The following is a 20,593-nucleotide window of genomic DNA, read 5'->3' on the forward strand; positions in this document are numbered from 1 at the left end:
TGTTGGCTGTAGGTCTTTAATATATGGCCTTTATTATGTTGAGATATGATCCCTCTATTCCCACACTGCTGAGCGTTTTTATCAGAAATGGATGCTGGATTTTGTGGAAGGCTTTTTCAGCATCTATTGATATTATCATGTGGTTTTATTTCTTCATTTTATTTATGTTGTGTATCACATTTATGGATTTGCAAATATTGTAGCAGCCTTGCATCCCTGGGATGAATCCCACTTGGTCATGGTGGATAATTTTTTTGGTGTATTGCTGGAACCGATTTGCTAGTATTTTGTTCAGGATTTTGGCATCTATGTTCATCAGGGATACTGGCTTGTAGTTTCTTTCTTTGTTGTGTCTTTTTCTGGTTTTGAAATTATAATTATGCTGGCTTTATCAAAAGAGATTGGAAGTCTTCCTTCTTTTTGAATTTTTTGAAATAGTTTAAGGAGAATGGGTATTAGTTCTTCTTTGAATGTTCGGTAAAACTTCCCTGTGAAGCCATGCAGGCCTGTGCTTTTGTTTGTTGGGAGAGTCTTGATTACATCTTCAATTTCTTCTGTTGTTATTGGTCTGTTCAAGTTTTCTATCTCTTCCTGATCCAGTTTTGGGAGACTATGTGTTTCTAGAAATTTGTCCATTTCGCTTAGATTGTCGAATTTGTTGCCATATAATTGTTAATAGTAGTTGTTAACAATCTTTTGTATTTTTGTGGTGTCAGTTGTTATTGTTCCTTTTTCATTTCTGTTTTTGTGTATTTGGGTTCTCTCTCTTTGTTTCTTGGTGAGTCTAGCTAAGGGTCCATCAATCTTGTTTGTCTTTTCGAAAAACCAGCTCTTTGTTTTTTTGATTCTTTGAATTGTTTTTTTGGTCTCTATGTCATTTATTTCTGCTCTGATCTTTACGATTTCCTTCCTTCTACTTGCTCTGGGGTTTTATTTTTGTTTGCTCTCTAGTTTTTTAAGTAGTGAGGTTAGATAGTCTAATAGAGATTTTTTCTTCTTTTTTGAGGTAGGCCTGTAGTGCTATGAACTTCCCTCTCAGAACTGCTTTCTCTGCATCCCATAGATTTTGTGTTGTTGTGTGTACATTTTCATTGTTTCCAGGAAGTTTTTGATTTCTTCCTTGATCTCCTCGGTGACCCATTCATTGTTTAATAACATGTTATTTAGCTTCCATGTGTTCAAATGTCTTTGTATGTTCTTCTTGCAGTTGATTTCTAGTTTCATGCCATTGTGATCTGAGAAGATGCTTGATATAATTTCAATCTTCTTGAACTTGTAGAGACTTAGTTTGTGCCCTAACATGTGGTCTTTCTTTGAGAATGTCCCATGTGCACTTGAGAAGAATAGGAATTCTGTAGTTTTGGGGTGTAGTTCTCTGTAGATATCTATTAAATCCATTTGGTCTAGTGCTTCATTTAGAGTCTCTGCTTCCTTGCTAATTTTTTGTCTAGAGGATCTATCCTGCGATGTCAGCGGGGTGTTGACGTCCCCTGCTATGATTATATTGCTATCAATTTCTCCTTTGAAGTCCTCCCGAAGATTTTTAATATATTTTGGTGCTTGTATATTGGGTGCATATATGTTTATCAAGGTTATATCTTCCTGTTGGATAGATCCTTTCAATATTATGTGATGGCCTTCCTTGTCTCTAATTATGACCTTCATTCTGAAATCTATTTTATCAGATATGAGTATTGCTACCCCAGCTTTTTTTTCTTTTCCGTTTGCTTGGAAAATTTTTTTTCCATCCCTTCACTTTCAATCTATGTGAATCTTTTGTTGTGAGATGGGTCTCTTGTAAACAACATGTAGATGAGTCATGCTTTCTTATCCAATCAGCTACTCTGTGTCTCTTTATGGGAGCATTCAGTCCATTTACATTCAAGGTGATTATTGATATGTACTTATTTATTGCCATTTTTGTTTAGTGTGGTTCTTTTTTCTTCCTATTTCTCCTGGTAATTACAGCAGTCCTTTTAACATTTCTTGCAGTGCTGGTTTTGTCCTAATGTATTCCCTTAGCCTTTTTTTTGTCTGGGAAGCTCTTTATTTGGCCTTCTATTTTGAATGATAGCCTTGCTGGGTAGAGTAGTCTTGGATTCAGATCCTTGTTTTTCATGACCTTGATTACTTCATGCATTCCCTTGTTGCCTGTAGTGTTTCTTGTGAGAAGTCAGCTGAGAGCCTTATGGGGTTTCCTTTGTAGGCAACCTGTTGCTTATCTCTTGCTGCTTTTAGGATTCTCTCTTTGCCTTTAATTTTTGGCAGTTTGATTACTATGTGTCTTGGTGTGGAACTGTTTGGGTTCTTCTTACTTGGGGCTCTCTGTGCTTCTTGAACTTGAATGTCTCCTCCCTTCACTAAATTAGGGAAGTTTTCTGTCACTATTTCTTTGAATATATTCTCTAACCCTTGCTTATTTTTTTCTTCTTCAGGGACTCCTATGATGTGAATATTATTCCGTTTCCAGTTGTCCAACAGTTCTCTTAAGCTGTCTTCCTATTTTTTAATCGTTTTTTTCCTTTTGATTTTCTGATTGGTTGATTTTTTCTAGCCTGTCTTCTAATTCACTGATCCGGTCCTCAGCTTCCCCTACTCTGCTTTTTAGACCTTCCAATGCGTTTTTCATTTCTGATATGTCATTCTTCATTTCTTCCTGTTGGTTTTTAATTTCCAACTGGTAGATATTCAACATTTCTATGTCTTTACTCATGGTGCTCATATCCTTACACATGCTGTTGAGCTTCCTCAACATCATGGCTCTAAATTCTAGTTCTGTTAACTTGCTTAACTGCACCTCATTTATCTCATCTTCCGTAGAGGTCTCATGTTCTTTCATTTGGCATTTGTTTCTGTTTTTAAACATTTTGACTATCATAGTGGGCTTTGGAGTCTGCCAAATTTTTACCTGTGGGTGTTGGTGTTCTGCTGTTTGTGGTTCCCTCTCCTGGGTTTGGATGACCCAGGGAGGACCCACTTTAAACACCACCTTCAAGTCTTAGTTTTTCTGGTTAGTGTTGCTAGCCCAGGGAATGTTAGTTATCCTGTAGCTTTGTTTTTTTTTTTTTTTTTTTTTTTGCTTGGAGGCTATTAGAGGTCCCCTGAAGACCCTTGGTTTCTGAGTTGTCTGAAAAACTCCCTCAGGTGCTCAGTGTAAGAGGATTTTCTGAGGTTGGGGCAGCTGCTGGTTGTTAATGGGCCTCAATTAGCATTTCAATGGCCACCAGGTGGGATTGAATCTCTGAGGGTGGGGCCTCCACCTCCCCTCTCCCCAGGGCCTTGGGAAGGAGCAAAATGACCAGTCCTGCGTGGCTGCACTCAGCGAAACTCTTAGCACCCTCCTAAACCCGAGTGTCCCCACATATTTCCATTCTGTCTGCCCTCCCTCTGCTGAAGCCAAAGGTGAGTGGCTGCTGCTAATTTATCCTCTTTCTAGACTCTGTCTCGTAGAGCCACCTGTGTCTTTTAACCTGAGAGCGCTGCTTCCAGCCAAGGGCGGCCACAGCTGTGGCAGCTGCAGTGGGTTTTGCACTCAAGAGAATCCCCAGGACTGAGCCACGGTAGCAGGACACTGCCGGGATGGCAGCACCTTCCTGCAGAGTCCCCTGGTCCCTGCGAGTCTGTGCGGCTCCTTCCAAGGGCTTAGCACCCAGAGTTTGCAGGAGTCAGCCTGGGTAACAGCATCCCACCGAGTCCCCTGGTCGGAGCCAGTCCGTGCCAGCCCGTGCGGCACAAGCCAAGGGCTTAGCAGGCAGCAGAGTTCGCAAGACTCAGGAGGGTCTCAGCGGAGGCTTTAGCAGCAACTTCCCGCCACCGAGTTCCCTGGTCCCAGTGATTCCCTGCGGTATCAGCCAAGGGCTTGAGAGGCAACAGAGTTCGCAGGACTCAGGCGGGGTCTCAGCAGAGGTGGTAGCAGCACCTTCCCGCCACTGAGTTCCCAGGTCCCCGCCCAGGCTCCTGTGGACCATGGGCTCCCGGCCCCCTCTCACGTCCTCGCAAGCCTGACAGGTTTGAGTCGGTGTCCCTGGTTATGTGGTCCTCCAAGGTGTCTTTTGTTTGCCCCTTCCTGAAGATTTGCTTTTATTTTCGTTGTGAATCCAGTTTGGTCCTGGGAGATGGTCTGTGTAGCTCCGTTTATTCCGCCGCCATTTTTTTCTCTCTTCTGTGAATTTTTGAAGGCAGCTCCAAATAAGGTTCTTAGAGATGCCAAAAATTGAATGATTTCTTCAAGCTTCCCCCCCTTGTACCATGCCCAGTGAAGAGATTAATCCACTCTCCACTAATTAAGTCAGTGTGTCTAGGAGCCTTTACTGATTGTGAATTAGAGGTTTTTTACTTACTCTCCTGTGCTGGGAAATCAGCCACAGTAGCTCCAAGTCCTTGTTCTCCCCAGAAGCCAAATAATCCTATGGGTGGAAAATACATGTTCTGACCCAGATGCAGTTTTTTATTTCCTAGTCTCCCCTTCAATGCCAGACTTAGAAAGCATGGAGGCTTGCCATCAGTGTGGAAAATATGACTCAGACTCGACACTTGCTCATTCCAGAGGGCAACATGTTACCTGAATGTAATGCAAACTATAACAGAAATCTGGTTTTTATTATAAGAAGAGTCTGTGTGTAGCTGAAAAGAATCTGACCAGAAAGAAATCAGTCAGTAATCCTATAGGCTCAAGAACCAAATGATCCCATAGCACAGAATATGAATCAGAAAGAGAACTAAGCCCTGTCATAATGTGTTAGAAATCCTTGATTGTGATGAAATCTCAGAACATGTATTATCTTCCTATGTCAGTGTTTCTTCTTTACTGCCAGGCCACTTGGTCCTTTATACTCATGGCAAACACCTAGAAAGCAGGTGAACTTTGTCCTTAGCACTCTTTTAGTTCACTTTTTAGTCCCTACCCTTTTCCCCAGCCACTCACCTTAAAAAACCATGTGCCCCCATAGCCTCTGACAAAGTGTGTATTTTTCAGTCCTTGGTACTGTACCTGGGCTGTGGTGAACAGTAAAATATTTGAGAGATGCTGGAAAGACTAATTATTCTTCTTTGCTTGATACTCAAGAAAGCTATCCTCTATGGCTCTTACTCAGTTCTCAGCTTCAAGAAGAACAAAACTTCACAGAATATTCAGTACTGAATAAGAGTTTAACATGTTACCAGAATTAAGGATAATAACAAAGATGATCCTGTCATTCCAAAAAGGAAACTATAATTGTGACAAGAGTCAAGTATCACAAAATCTTCAAAAAATAAATGTATCAAAATCATTCCTATTTATTGCTAATGGATAGCCCTTGTCTATTCTGTAGCACTTTCTTTACCAAGGCTTTAAATAATAGTAAATAACAAAGTTGTTATTGAAAAACATTTGAAAGAAAAACAACATGATAACAGTCCACTGGGGGACTGAGCATTTTTCTCTAAATAGTGAGCTAGATGGCTTCATTTTATCTTAGATGGTATCCTGGTATCCTCTATGCCAAGAATCCTGTATACTTCGAAGTGGTTTGGAGTCAGTTTTGGCTCTTCACCCATACAACTTGCTGGAGCAACTGAAACGCAAAATTAGGCCTCTCCATTTTCTCACATTTCCACAGAAGTGGCCTGGGGTGGCACTTGAAGCTTCAAAGCTGATCTGGCACCATGCCCCAGCCACATGTAGCTGAGGAACCTTGGCTAACTGCCTTTAATTGAACCCCAGGCTTTGAACATGCTCTTCTCCACCTAGAACACTTTTTCCCTGGCTTATCAAAAGACTAACTGTTATTCATCCTTCAGTTTCCATTTGGTTTTTAGGACTAGGACTTCATCATGACCTTCCACAGTACCTTATCAATTTCTTCTTATGATACCCATTTATAACAATTTGTTTAGGACCTGTGTCTGCCACAAAACTATGGCCATGAAGACCTAGCTCAGTATTAGTATTGGGTAAGACACTTGGCAAACACTTGTTGAAATAATGACACAATAATAATAATAACTCACCCAACCACAACACCTGAAGATGACTATGTCCCACCAGGCTTTATCTGAGGTATAGTCATTGATATAAACTTAAATAGGAAAACCATAACTGAAAGAGTTGATCAAAGAAGAAGGAACAGTATGAAACACTGGTATAAACATAGACTGTAAAGGCAGATCATTATTTTTAACACCCATTCCTCCCTCTTATGAGCTCTATGACCCTAGAAAAAAATTATTAACTGCCCTATGCACATTTCCTTTATTTGTAAAATTAGGATAAAACCTTCTTGATCCCGTAACTCAGTTGGTTAGAGCATCAACCTAATACACCAAGGTTTTGGGTTTAATTCCCAGTTTGGACACATAAAAGAATCAACCAATGAATTAATTCATAAATACGTGGAACAACAAATCAATGTTTTTTTCTCTCTCTCTCCTTTTCTCTCTCTCTCTATGAAATAAAAAAAAAATAAACATTTTAAATGGGGATAAAACTACTAAAATACTAATAGGGCTATTGTGAAGATTATGTGAAGTAATACATTCATATAGAACATAATTAAAACATATTTTGTTGTTATTATCATACAAAACATGGTAGCTACCTTAATCAATGTCATTGCTCTGACATTGTGCCCAGATCTCAATTCTCATCACAGTGGGCCATAAATCTGACTTCTTTGATAATTTACAGACTGGGAACAAGACCAATTTCTGGGGGCTGCTATATTATGAAGTGACATAAGGTGCTAAACTGTTTAGAAAAGGGTTAATCACACATTACACATATGTTTTTTCTACGATTCAAGTCTGGTAAACTTTGCCAAAACACTATTGGTCATGGATACGAAGAAAAAAGAAAACAAGGCAGTAATGTTGGAGTAGGCAGATAGAAAGATATGAGCTGGGAAAAACAGTTGGGGTTTGGAGAGAATATGTGTAAAATGTAACATACTAAAAATAGACAGTTAGAGACAACACACACCCTTTTAGAGAGAACACACCATTTAGAGCCTCTCCAGGATGTGGTCTAACAGGTATTATAACATCTAGGTGAAGGCACCTTACAATTTAAAGATATATATATCTTTATTTTATTATATTTTATATATATATCTTTATTTTATTAAATATATATACATATATACACATATATATATATATATATTTGTTGTTGTTGTTGTTGTTGAGATATGAGGGAGGGAGGGACTTGCTCCTTGCATAGGGGCATTCCAGCCTATACTTGTAATTGAACTTTGACCCATCCAGGGAGTGCATATAAGGGTTGGTCACTTAGCACTACAGGCCCTCACAGCTGATGAGAGAAACGGAGGTACCTAACAGCAGTGGGCATGACCAGTGGTGTCACAGCCTCTGGGAAACCCCTCCACAACCAACACACTTTGAACTACCACAATGACTCCCCTAGAATTTTGCTCATGGTCATGACTTCTTCACACCCACTTTCCTGGTGAATTATTTTGTTACATATGTTTTGTTGTGATTTAGTATGCCTTACCTGTCTGACTGGGCTTCTTGATCTACATTCTCACCTTCCTCTCTGTAGAAATAGCAATTTGATAAATTGTTGCATATGTCATGAAGCTAAAGGTGGACTGAAAATGACAGAACACTGTATGAGTCTTTACCCCAGGGAAGGAATAAGGACATCCCAAGACAATAAAAGATGTTTGGCTTGCAAATTTAGGAAAATCTTTGGAGTCACTCCTGGGTCTAGACTTCCCACCTTTCTTTTGAGTGAATGTGGCCTCCCACATTTCTTTAGACATTTAACATGCATGAGACCACGGAGGCCCAGAGATGAAGGTACAAAAAAAAATAACTCTAAATAAGTGGCAAGTTTATCTTTCCTTGCGTGCCCATACCTACTGGGTTAACTTTCTCTCTAATTATAAAACCTTTTGGGATATGGGGCAGGTCCCTTCATTAAACCAAATGGCTGGATTAACTGTCCTTAAAATTTTTACAGGCCATAGTTACGGCAAAGCAATAGAGTATACAATCAGAAAATACAGTAAGCCCAGTGTTCAGGAATGCGATCTGCAGGGTGAAGTTCAGTTCAGGAAAGTACAAAAATTATGGTGGCAACATCATTAGAGCAATAGAGAAGTCCCCTGCGTAGGGAGGTGAGGTGCGTGGACCATGTTACCACTAGTCATGCTAGTTCGAGGTCCAGGGTGTCTAGGAGATAGGAGTACCCACTGCTCGACACAATATAAAAAGTGCCCTGTCTTAGCAGAGTAAATTCATCCTCTCCCTGACTGGCCATGAAGGAGATCGTAGGTTGTCTTCCCTCAGAATACAGGATCTTGGCTTTTTCTATAAGACAGGTAGTTAGCTAGTTCGAGGTCTGGAGTCCCCAGTATTTTTATCCTCTGTTCTCTTTCAGATGGAAAATACCACCTCTATTCCCCAAGACTAGCTTTTGGAATACATTTTGAAAACTGGGGTAAATTTGACCCCCAAACTCTATATAGAAAGAGTTAATATTTCTCTGCAACACAGCCTGGCCACAATACAAATTAGAGGATTAGGAAACATGGTCTAAAGACAGCAGTCTGAATTACAATACAATTTTATAACTTGATTTATTCTGCTGTTAACAGGGCAAATGGACAGAGGTACCCTATATCTAAGCCTTAATGTCTCTACAAAATGACCCTAGCCTATGGAAAAGTTGCAAAATAGGCCTTGCCATGCTTGCTATAATGACCATGGTCCCAAACACTGCCCCCTCCAAAAGGAAGAAATAGCTCATCAAAAGTTCTTAAGGCAACAGCACCTGCACCAGCCCCAGCTTACACCAGAGAGTCCAGCACCTCCATACCTAGGAATCACACCCAAGGGCAATGGGTCCTCAGAGAGTAATTAGAGAACAAGTTCCCTTTATTATGTAAGATTTAATGACAATCAAGGAAAAGCTAGGAAGCTTCGCAGATGCCCCTGACAAGTTTATTGATGAATGGAGAAAAATCATCCTGATTTTCAGTCTAACCAGGAGAGACATGAATCTACTTCTAGATTAACTCACTCTTGAGAGGAACATGGTCTGCAGAATTGAAAGGGAATATGCTACTGTATAAAATGCTAAAAAATCCAGACTATTCCTTGGGAAATGAAGCTATCCCTTAGGATGATCCAAAGTGGGGCTATAATTATGGAAACTGAATATGGTCTCAGGAACATATGTTACATTGTTTACTTCAGGGACTGAAGAGGGGAAAAACGGTCAATTATAAAAAATTGGCTATTGATTAGGGATCTTGGGAAAATTATATAACCTTTTTAGAAAGGCTAAAAGAGGCAATCATTAAATCATTAAATTAACTGACCTGCATCCCAAAGACCCTCTGTCAGGGTCATAGTGTTAAAGGAAAAATTTATAACCCAATCTGCCTCAGACATAAAGAGAAAGTTATAAAAGTTGGGCATAGGTCTTTCAATCCACTTGCTAATATTTTAACTATACCAACATGGTCTTTTATTTTCAAGACCAAGAGAAGAAAAAAAGAGCTTGGACAAAGGAGGAACATGAGGAGAAAAAACAGGCACAGTTATTAGCTGCATTAAAGGGATAATGTCCAGGGAAGGGAAAACCCTGCCAAGGCTCAGGCCAGAGACAAAAAGGCCCTCCTGGTGCTTGTCACCAATGCAGGAAGGCTGGGCTTTGGAGACCAGAATGTCTACAGAGGGCTCTATCAGACCTAGCAAGCTTTGCCTTCTATGTCACAAGATAAGCCTCTGGAAATGGGACTGTCCTGAGGGCTGGAAAGCTTCTGGGTCAGATTCCCACTCCTTAATGGCCTTGAATTGATGGGGCCCTTAGTCTCTGTCAGTTCCCACTAAAACTAACAACATTACAGGGATGGAGTCAAGGGTAACCCTAGATACCCCAGATATGGCAAATAGGCCTATTAATTTTCTTCTTGATACAGGAGACACTTACTCTGTGCCAACTTCCTACTCTGGAAAGGTTTCCTCACAAGCAAGACAGGTAATGGGAGTAGAGGGAAACCTATTCTCAAAACATTGAACAACTCCTTTAAATTGCCTTTGGGGATGTAACACATTTGTTAATTCATTTCTTATAATACCTGAATACCCTTCCCCCTTGCTGGGGAAAGACATATTAACCAAAATGAGAACTAGTGTAATCTTCTCTGTTCCTGAAAAAACAATAAACCTCCTAATATTAAAATCAACAAATTAAAAGGCTATGAGAAAAACCTAGATGTAGACATAGATCCACAGGCTTAAGAAGCAGGAACAGTGGGTTGAGCTAAATATGACAAACCTGTCATGATTAAATTAAAAGATCCTATAAAATTTTCTCACAAGAAAAAATACCCTATTAACTCTGAGGTAAGAGCAGGCCTACAAGAAATTATATCCAGATACCTTGAATGTGGCCTTTTAATCTCCTGCAATTGTCCCTGTACATTTCTATTCTACCTATAAAAAATAAAAAAAATAAAATAAAAAAAAAAAAGAGGGAAACACTGACTTGTTCAGGACTTAAGAATAATTAATGAGGTAATAGTTTCTATTGACCTTGTAGTTCCAAATCCTTATATTATTCTCAGCAGAATACCATCAAGGACACAATGGTTTTTAACACTGGATTTAAAAGATGCTTCTTCCAGCCCAGCCAGTGTGGCTCAGTGGTTGAGCATTGACCCATGTACCAAGAGGTCGCCAGTTTGATTCCCTGTCAGGGCACATGCCCAGGTTGTGGGCCAGATCGATGATCTCTCTCATCGATGTTTCTTTCTCTCTCTCTCTCCCCCTTCCTCTCTCTCTAAAATCTATAAAGACAAAAATTTTTTTTTTAAGAATAAATAAATAAAATGAAGATGCTTCCTCTGTATTCCATTAGACCCAGCTTGTCAATTTGCTTTTGCCTTTGAATGGACAGATACACAGGGGTTTCAAAAATAACTTCCTTGGGCTGTCCTCCCTCCAGACTTCAGAGATAGATCCCATCTCTTTGGGCAAGACTTGGCAAAGGATTTACAAGATTTATCACTTAAGGGAGGCAGACAAATCTCATGATATGTTAATGACCTTTTAACTTGCTTTCCCACCAAGAATTAGGGCAAAAACACCTAGTGTAGACTCTAAATCTCTTGGCAAAAAAAATATATAAAATTTCTAAAGAAAAGGCATAGCTTCTAAAACAAAAAATAGACTACTTGGGTCTAATATTGACTCCTGAAGAAAGAATCCTATCCCAAAAGAAAATATGTATTATCTAAAATATACCCAATCCCACCACAGCCAGACAATTAAGAGCCTTTGGAGGCTAACAGGATATTATAGGCTTTGGTTCTTGAGATATGGAAAAAAGTCCAAACCCCTGTATAACCATCTACAGGGAGACAGTATAATTTGAGAAAGAAAACAGAAAAGGGCCATACACTGTTGTACTTTCTGGTCTAACAACCATTAAGTTTCTGGGCATTGCCAGTTGAATATATCACACCTGAATAAAGCCATATTCCAATCTGGATGAAGGACAGGCAGTGGAATTAATTACCCTCTGAAATCTGGATGGCCGAACCACTAGAAAATTTAAAACTATTCATTAAAAAAAGGAGTTACCTGTCAAGAAAATTTTACAAAAGATAAGTAATGATTAATAATGAGATTTAAAAACAGCCTCTATTCTAGCTTGTTGCTCTTTTATAGGTTTGTTGTATGGTACTTGACCAATACATGCAGCTTTGTATTTTTCCTTCAGGATGGAATTAGAATTTTCTCAAATATCTGTACAATCATTCTCCTCATTGCTTGTTCACTTATACACCACCAGACAACCCATTTGAGGCTTGTTCTAACCTTTTCTATACTCTGTGTTAATTAATCGCCTCAGGTACAAGACAGCATTAGAATCCTCATCATACAAGCCATGAACCTTGAAAATAAATACAAAACCCTTTTTGTTGGAGTCCTCTAATTTCCACCATCCTTTATTCTAACTACCTTTGTCCCAATCCTATTAGGACTCTTAATAACCCTCTGGACCCCTAATTCTAAACACCCTTGTCTCCTTTACTTCAGATCAAATAAAAGCTTTATGACTTCAAATAATAATGGCTCAAGGATTGCACCCAATTCCAAATGTGCTTCTGACCTACTTAAATCAGCCCATGCAACAACACCCACTAGATCAAGCTACACAATGCTTTAATGCCACTCTAACCCAGCCACTCCCAGAGAACAAGGGATATTAGGCCAACACACCTCCATATCCAAACTCAGCAGGATGCACATCCAGAAGTCAGAACTACATCCTTCAGCTTCCCAGATAAATTTGGCTAATATCTCTTAGTAGGCAGATAGAAATATATTAACTGGGAAAGGGATTGGAGAAAATATGTGTAAGATGTGACAAACCAAAAATGGACAGTGAATGCAGCACACCCCTATATGAGGAGAGATTTAGAGCCTCTCCAGGATGTGGTCTAACCAATGGCACAACACCTACATGAAGGAGTCTCATAGTTTAAAGATATATATTATATTTTATTGAGACACGAGGGAGGGCCTGGCTTGCTCCTTGCATAGGGGCATTTCAGCCTAGGGGTATAAATCTTCTGAACTTCCAAATATTGGGGCATTTGGTTTGGCTTTGGCTGACTAAGTTGCCCACTCAGGTTCTATCTGAGTGTACTTTTTTCCTACAAATAAATCCTTGTCTGCTTTTGCTGCTATTTGTTGTTTCTTATTTGAATTCATTTCTACAAGCAAGACAAGAACTGGGGGCACAGAGTACTGTCTTTGGCTAGAGGCTATCTCTGGAAAGATACTACCTTGACCACCACTGACAGTAATGGTTAAATTTAAATCAGAACTGAACTCACTGGCTTGCCTTGCTGGCCCTTTAGTTGTGGAAACACCTGTGACAAACTGTAGACCTAGGGTAGCAAAGTCATACGAACAATAGAATCAGCCTTGCTACCAGGGTCCAATCTTAATTCTGTAAGCAGTATCATGATATTCCCTGGGATAATTGAAACCACAGTGTTCTGCCTTTGTCAGCTGAATTTAAAAAAAAGTTCTAGGTCAGAGTAAGTTTTCTTGAACCTAAGTAGCCATTGGCTCTTGGCACTGAAGCTGGTAACAGAATCTGGCTGTAAGCCAAGTCTATAAAAGGAGTTATGTGGAATACATGTAGCTGAGCAGCTGCTGGCATTGCAGAATTCTACATAAAATCTCCAAGTCAGTTTGAGGCACAACTAGGAGCTCCCTTTATATCACTTACTGGCAATTTCAGTAAGATTTTTTTAGGAAAATAGAAGATGTCAGGATGACACAGCATATGTTCCAAACCTTCAAGCCCTCATGTCCTTCATTCCTTATTTAATTAAAACAGAGGGATGCAAGTGTGAGAAGGCACACAGAGATAAGCAGGACAGACAAATCTCAAGCAAGCTTAGTAAAGAAAACAGGATTGAAAATTTGTGAAGGAGATGTTGTAGTTGAGTAAAATGGAGAGTAAGGAGCTCATGAATTATGTGGACTAAGCATTTGTTATCTAAATAATAAATAAATAAATAAATAAATAAATAAATACATAAATACATAAATACATAAAAATAAAGGAAGCATAGTTATTTCCTAGATAACTTATCTTGGTCAGTCTAAAGAGGTGGAGGGATATATGAATCTGAGAAATCTCTTTTAATCAACTGTTTCAACCTCTCCCATCATGCATTTTACCAAATCTGCTGTGTCAACATTGCCTTTCTTTTTTGCCTCCCTGCCTGGAGTAGTAAAAATGACTAAAGGGCATGCAGTGGAGGGAAAGAGGAGAGGGAACAGAAGGAACTAAGGCCTTAAACAACTTTAAATTGTATAATCAGGTTCCAGAAACTTGACTTTGTCTGTGTTAAGGAGTTTTACAAAAATAATTCTTATAGTCCAATAATGTTATAGCTGGTAGAGAACTTTAAAAAGATTCTTAAAACCCTACCTATTTAAGGGGGTATATAAGGCCATGTTTATCCCAAAATAGAAAGCTGATAAGAATGGTCTGAAATTAATTTCAGTTGTATAATAATTCATACATCTGACAAGAAGCTTAATATATATTTTAATAAGTGATGGGGAAGTGTTAGAATCAAGAAAAAAAAACATAATTTTTTAAAGAAACTCTGAAAGACAACCCAGAAACAGGCTAGATAATGTTCAGAATATAATTATTTACTGAAAACCTACTGTGCATCATGTGTTTCCACATGCTTTATCTTCTTTAATCTTTATTGTAAGCCCTTCAGACTATACACCAGGGGTACCTGACCAGACTGTAGAGAGAAAGATGGGGGTCAGGGAAGTCTTTCTGGGAAAAATAGGGCCTGTGTTAACTCTAATCAGGAGCAGTGGTTAGCCACATGCCAACAAGAAAGGGACCAGGGCATTAGTGTGAGCAAATACATTAAAGCAAGGAGTGTAGCCAGGTAAGGGGCACGCAAAGGCCACAAGTAGAAGAAAGCAAATCAAGAATCAGGCTGGAGGTATATTACAAAAGGTTGTGTAAGCCATGAACATACGTTGAACCTTTATCTTAAAGGACATGGAGAACCACTAAAGCATTTAAAGGAGGTAGGATGAGAAGTGAAATTGTAGTTTTTGTCTCTAGAAAAATGATTCTGGTCTAGTTTAAAATTCTGCAAGACTGGAGGCAGGGAGATCAGGAACAGGTTTCCAGGGGGAAAAAAAATGATAAAATAAATAAAGAATTTACTCTTTCCAATCTGTCCAGAACATTTCTAAAATATAGGTGATAGTTTGGCCCTGTGATAGTTAGAAAGAGGTTAAAGAAGTGAAATGTTAAATACACAGTGTACAGAAGAAATCAGAGAGAGAGAGAGAGAGAAAGAGAGAGAGAGAGATCATAGAGTTTGAACTCTACAAGCTTTAGAGAATAGAAGATTAAGTTAAGTTGGGTCTAACAGAAACCATCACTACTTCAAACCATAACTACTGCCAGAGGAATCACAGGATGGCAAGACACAAGCAAAGAACCACAGAACACTTCTTTGAAACATCAATATTGTTTTACTTTTTACCCTGGCCCATTGTTATCTAAAGTGCTATTAAACAAGTAGTTATTTGAACTAATAGGAGTCTTTCTTTAGTAGATTGCAGATTGAATAGAAAAGTGAAGACAGATCAATTCCCCAGGACTTGTGTTGAGCAATCCAGAAATTCAACTAGTTAGATAATGCACTATGTATTTGACCAACATTCTTTCTGGTACACACTAAAAAACTGGATCTTAGAGTCAGCAAATGACCACTCCTGAGGTCACAAAAGATGGGGCTGGCATTCAAACCTAGCCTGTGCTCTTACACTACATTACAGTGCCTCCATTAAATAAAAATTCTTGTCAAAATTAATATTCTCTAGATAAGTATTATACAAGTATTTATAAGAGGACTTCATAAACAATTGTTTTTTTAACATTGAAGGACCAGGTCTGTTGAATTGTTTTATCAGATAGTTGTAAACATGCTTCTGATCCACAATAACACTGAAAATCATCTTTGTATTTTGCAACCTCACACTACTATTGAGGACTTTTAACCATTTAGTGAAGCAGCATATTTAGTTTCAATTACAGTCTTCTCTTCCCATTTGGCAGAAACTTATATAAGTGACAGATACCATATAAGACTTTGACATATTATTTTCCTTCCTTTGAATAACACTACCTTATTCTTGGATTAGCTTAAATACATAGGCTTCCTAAGAATCTTATTTTAGGGGTAGGGGTGGCTGTTCCTTCCAATGCAAATGGAAGCATATCAGGCCCTCCTCACAGTCCCTCTAGAGATACCTGGCCATTTTCAAATTGTAGGGCTCCCCATGGCTGTGTAGAGCTCTCTGGTGTAGGTTAACATACATCTATATGCAACAATAAAGGTAGTTAATGACTAGATGCTTTTGTTTTTCAACTATTTATAATCCACAAATAGATCCAATTTTGAGAACATAATCAATAGTTATAGACCATTGTTCTTGGGAGCACATTTAATTACCATAATGTAATATGCATCATCTTTCTGATTGGCTCAACTGACTCAAAAAATAAATTATTTTTAATTTAATTTCTTGGGGTGACATTGGTTTATAAAAGCATACATGTTTCCACTGTACAGCTCAATAAAACATTATCTGTACACTGCATTGTGTACCCATCACCCCAAGCAAAGTTTCTTTCTGTCTCCATTTTCTCCTACTTTTCTCACCTCCACCTACCCACTAACCCCCTTTTCTTCTGACTATTGCCACACTGTTGTCTGTGTCTATGTGTTTATATGCGTGTGTGTGTGTGTGTGTGTCTTTGGCTAAATTCTTTCACCTTCTTTCATCTAGCTCCCTAAACCCCCTCCCCTCTTACAGCTGTCATTCTATGTATCCATGCCTTTGCTTCTATTTTGTTCATCTTAAGAAGATGAGGAATTGTTATGGTCATTGGAATGTGCATATAGCAGTTCAAGTCAATTTCTTTGACAAACATTTATCTAGATATTAAGTTTTCTTTTAAAATTAGTCTTACCTCATGCATCATACATTGCTATACTTTGACTATATGGTAGAATGGGGGAACACAATTTGATTTCTTTTTCTCTATTGATTTTAGAGAGAGACATTCTGATCCCAGAGCAAACTCTGAGCTCTTATGCCATACTGCTTTTCCTTAAGCTGTAGGTCATGCAAAGTATCTAAAAGTTAATTAGCCTACCATTTTTACTTATTTTAATTGCTAGCATTACAATAGCATTATTCTCTATTATTTTTATTATAAATTCAAAATATTTCAGTTCTTTTATTAGTAAAACAGGTTTTTATAAAGTAGCTTGGAATCCAAATTGCCCTCTTTAATACTATTCCTGAAAATATGGTCTGAATTTTAAACAACCAAAATAAAAAAGAGTTTTGAATGATAACATGCTTCCAATTTCTGCTGAAATTATTGATATTGTGTTATGTTATTCTTAGTTGTTTAAAGAAGGATTCTTTTTTTTAACATTTTGAATGCAGTTATATGGAAAGCATGCTAGTTTCTCTGTTATTCTTATTATTAGAAAACCTAGCCTTAGAATATACAATCAAAAGTACTCACCCCAGCCTGGCCAGTGTGGTTCAGTGGATTGAGTGTCGTCCTATGGACCTAGAGGTTGGATTCCCAGCCAGAGCACATGCCTTGGTAGTGGGCTGGTCCCCAGTAGGGGGCGTGCAGGAGGCAGCCGATTGATGTTACACTTGCATGGATGTTTCTCTCTCTCCCTTCCTTGCTTTCTAAAAAAATCAATAAAAACATATAAAAAATATAAAAACATATTTTAAAAAAAAGTACTCACCCTGAGTGTTCACCCCAGTCAGCTGACCTAAGAGTAGGCAAACTCCTGAAGGGAGGAAAATAAACACAAATTTGCAAGTGCAAGGTTAGAAATGCAAAAGACACCCCCCTCCAACACACACACATATACTCACAGTCATCCACTGGTGTTCCTCTTCTCCTCTCTACAAAGGAGGTACTGTTCACTCAGAGCAACATCACAATCACTAGGACTCTAGAAACAGAGGGCCTCAATTTTACCCAAGTTAGTAACTTACTAACTGTGCGGCCTTGATCAACTAATATTTAACATCTCCAAACCTCGTGTTTTTTGTCATTTCTAAAGTATGTCTTATATTAGCTGTTTGTAGCATTGCCATAGGCATTAAGTATATTTTTATATATAATTCATAATATAAATATATTCATTAAATAGCCATTTCTAATCACTTTCCATATCTTTTCTATACTATCTGGATAGGTTGAAGATGTACATCCTACACATAAAGACAATAGAGAGGCTGGTGATTGTCATCAAAGGCCTGACTAGAGAAGGTTGAGGAAAAGGTGAAGGAGAGAGGAGAGTGGGAAGGGGGTTCCCATACATGTGACTGTTAAAAATCCAAGCTTTGACAAGTATGGGATTTCCAATAGTGATGCCTCCTAGATCCATGTTTCATTTATAATTACTGCCCTCGGGATGTGCTGATGGGAAACAAATTAACTTTATTACAGATGGTTTCACTCAGTGTTTTTATTGGCTCCTCATTGACAAGCAGAGGAACATCAGGCCCAGGTGGAGAGGCCAAGTGGTTCAGAAGTGACACTCCCACCTTTTCCCTAAACTATGTCAACCTTAAACAAAGCTTCTTAGTGCTAAAATTTATCCTATACCAATTTTCTCAAAAGTAAATTCAAATTTATTATGTAACATCCGTAACTGCTCCAAAGAATCCATGCTTCCAAATTACATTTAAACATACAATTTAAAAACCACATGCTAATAACACAACTGATGGATATATAAGTTAGGAAAGATTGATACATACTTTTGTGCAAACTAAAGCGTTACTCTATAAGACACTTCAATCAAATTGGGAATTCTTTTCTTCCCTGTGCTTTGCACATCCTCAGTTTGCCCATCAGTAGAATTGAAGAAAATAGAAATAAAAACCATAGAGACTTTTTGCTACCCAGGCAGTCATTCTGCCTACTGAACACAAAGATATAGCTTATAGTAAGTCAACAGTAAAACCTTTAGTTATATTTTATTCAGTCAATATAAATTCTACTTCTATATTAACTTTCATTCTCATGGAATACATTATATTCTGAGATACAACAAAAAATAATAAAAAAACATAAAAAAGGATTTTAAATTTTATTTATTTATTTTTTAATTTATAAATCTCTGGTATTTGACTTGGATACCCTCTTTCAAAAACAAAAACTAATATATTACATCATGTTTCTAATAACATAGATGTGCTAATAGTATTGAAAAATTATTTTTCATTTTATATTGAATATATTGGGGTGACATTTGTTAATCAAATTTTATAGGTTTCATGTATACAATTCTATAATGCATTATCTGCATTTGAATTGTATGTTAAGCACCTTAGGTCAAGTCTCCTTCCATCATCATCTATCTCCATTTACCCACTTCTACTTAACCCCAAACCCCCTTCTCTCTAGCAATCACCTTACTGTTGTCTGTGTCCATGATTCGTGTGTTTTTTTTCTTTGCTTATTCTCTTCACCCTTTTCACCTAGCCTCTAACCTCCTCTCCTCTGAGAGCTGTCAGTCTGTTTTCTGTATCCATGAGTTGGTCTCCACTTTGTTAGTTTATTTTGTTCATTAGTCTCCACATATAAGTGAAATAATATGGTACTTGACTTTCTCTGACTGGCTTATTTCACTTAGCATAATATTTTTCAAGTACAACCATGCTGTGACAAAAGGTAATATTTACTACTTTTTTAAGGCTGAGTAATATTCCATTGTGTAAATGTAGCACAGTTTTTTGTTTGTTTGTTTTGTTTTTGTTTTGTTTTTATGAATTTTTATTTATTTTTTTGTTACAGATATTTTACCTTTTTACCCCATTGGCACACCCACCCCACCTCCACCCCATCCCCGGCTTAGTTGTCCATGTCCATTGGTCATGCATACATGCATATAAGTTCTGTGGTTTATCTCTTCCCACCCCCCCACCCCTCATCCCCTCTTCTGAGGGATGTCAGTCTGTGCCCTACTTCCATGTGTCTGGGTCTACTGTATTCCTCAGACTGTTATGTTCATTATATTTCGTATATAAGTGAGATCATGTGGTATTTGTCTTTTTCTGCTTGGCTACTTTCACTTAGGATAATACTTTCCAGGTCCCTCCATGTCGTCTCAAAGGATAAGAGATCTTTCTTTCTTACCGCTGCATAGTACTCCATGGTGTATATGTACCACTGGTTTTTTATCCATTCGTCTACTGGTGGACACTTGGGCTGTTTCCAGATCTTAGCTATTGTAAATAGTGCTGCTATGAACATGGGGGTACATATATTCTTCCTGATTGGTGTTTCAGGCTTCTTAGGGTATATTCCCAGCAGTGGGATCACTGGGTCAAATGGAAGTTCAATTTTTAATTTTTTGAGGTAGCACCATATTGTTTTCCATAGCGGCTGCACCAGTCTGCATTCCCACCAGCAGTGTGTTAGAGTCCCCTTTTCTCCACACCCTCGCCAACACTTGTTGTTTGATGATTTGTTGATGGCGGCCATTCTGACAGGTGTGAGGTGATACCTCATTGTTGTTTTAATTTGCATCTCTCTGATGATTAGTGATGTTGAGCATTTCTTCATATGTCTCTTGGCCATTTGTATGTCCTGTTTGGAGGGGTGTCTATTCAGCTCCTCTGCCCATTTTTTAATTGGGTTCTTTGTCTTCCTTTTGTGGAGTTGTATGAGCACTCTATATATATTGGAAATTAACCCCTTATCTGATACATCATTGGCAATGATGTTCTCCCATACAGTGGGTTGCCTTTCTATTTTGATGATTGTTTCTTTTGCTGTGCAGAAGCTTTTTAGTTTGATGTAGTCCCATGTGTTCATTTTCTCCTTTATTTCTGTTGCCTTAGGTGATGTATCAGTGAAAATTCTGCTCCGTATGATGTCCGAAATTTTGTTGCCTACATTTTCTTCTAGAATTTTTATGGAGTCACGGGTCACATTTAAGTCTTTTATCCATTTTGA

The 20,593-nt window shown here is 38.3% G+C and overlaps 1 long non-coding RNA gene across 1 annotated transcript; it reads right to left on the reverse strand.

Moving 5' to 3' along the window:
• Nucleotides 1-7,572: 7,572 nt before the first annotated feature.
• Nucleotides 7,573-17,165, reverse strand: LOC118619787. Its single transcript, XR_004957321.1, has 3 exons — nt 17,126-17,165; nt 15,836-15,903; nt 7,573-7,589 (listed from the first exon to the last, which is right to left on the reverse strand). It is a non-coding gene; the product is annotated as an uncharacterized LOC118619787 (long non-coding RNA).
• Between the last annotated feature and the right edge of the window lie 3,428 nt (nt 17,166-20,593).

Source organism: Molossus molossus, unplaced genomic scaffold, assembly GCF_014108415.1.
Source record: "Molossus molossus isolate mMolMol1 unplaced genomic scaffold, mMolMol1.p scaffold_m16_p_7, whole genome shotgun sequence".
NCBI lineage: Eukaryota > Metazoa > Chordata > Mammalia > Chiroptera > Molossidae > Molossus > Molossus molossus.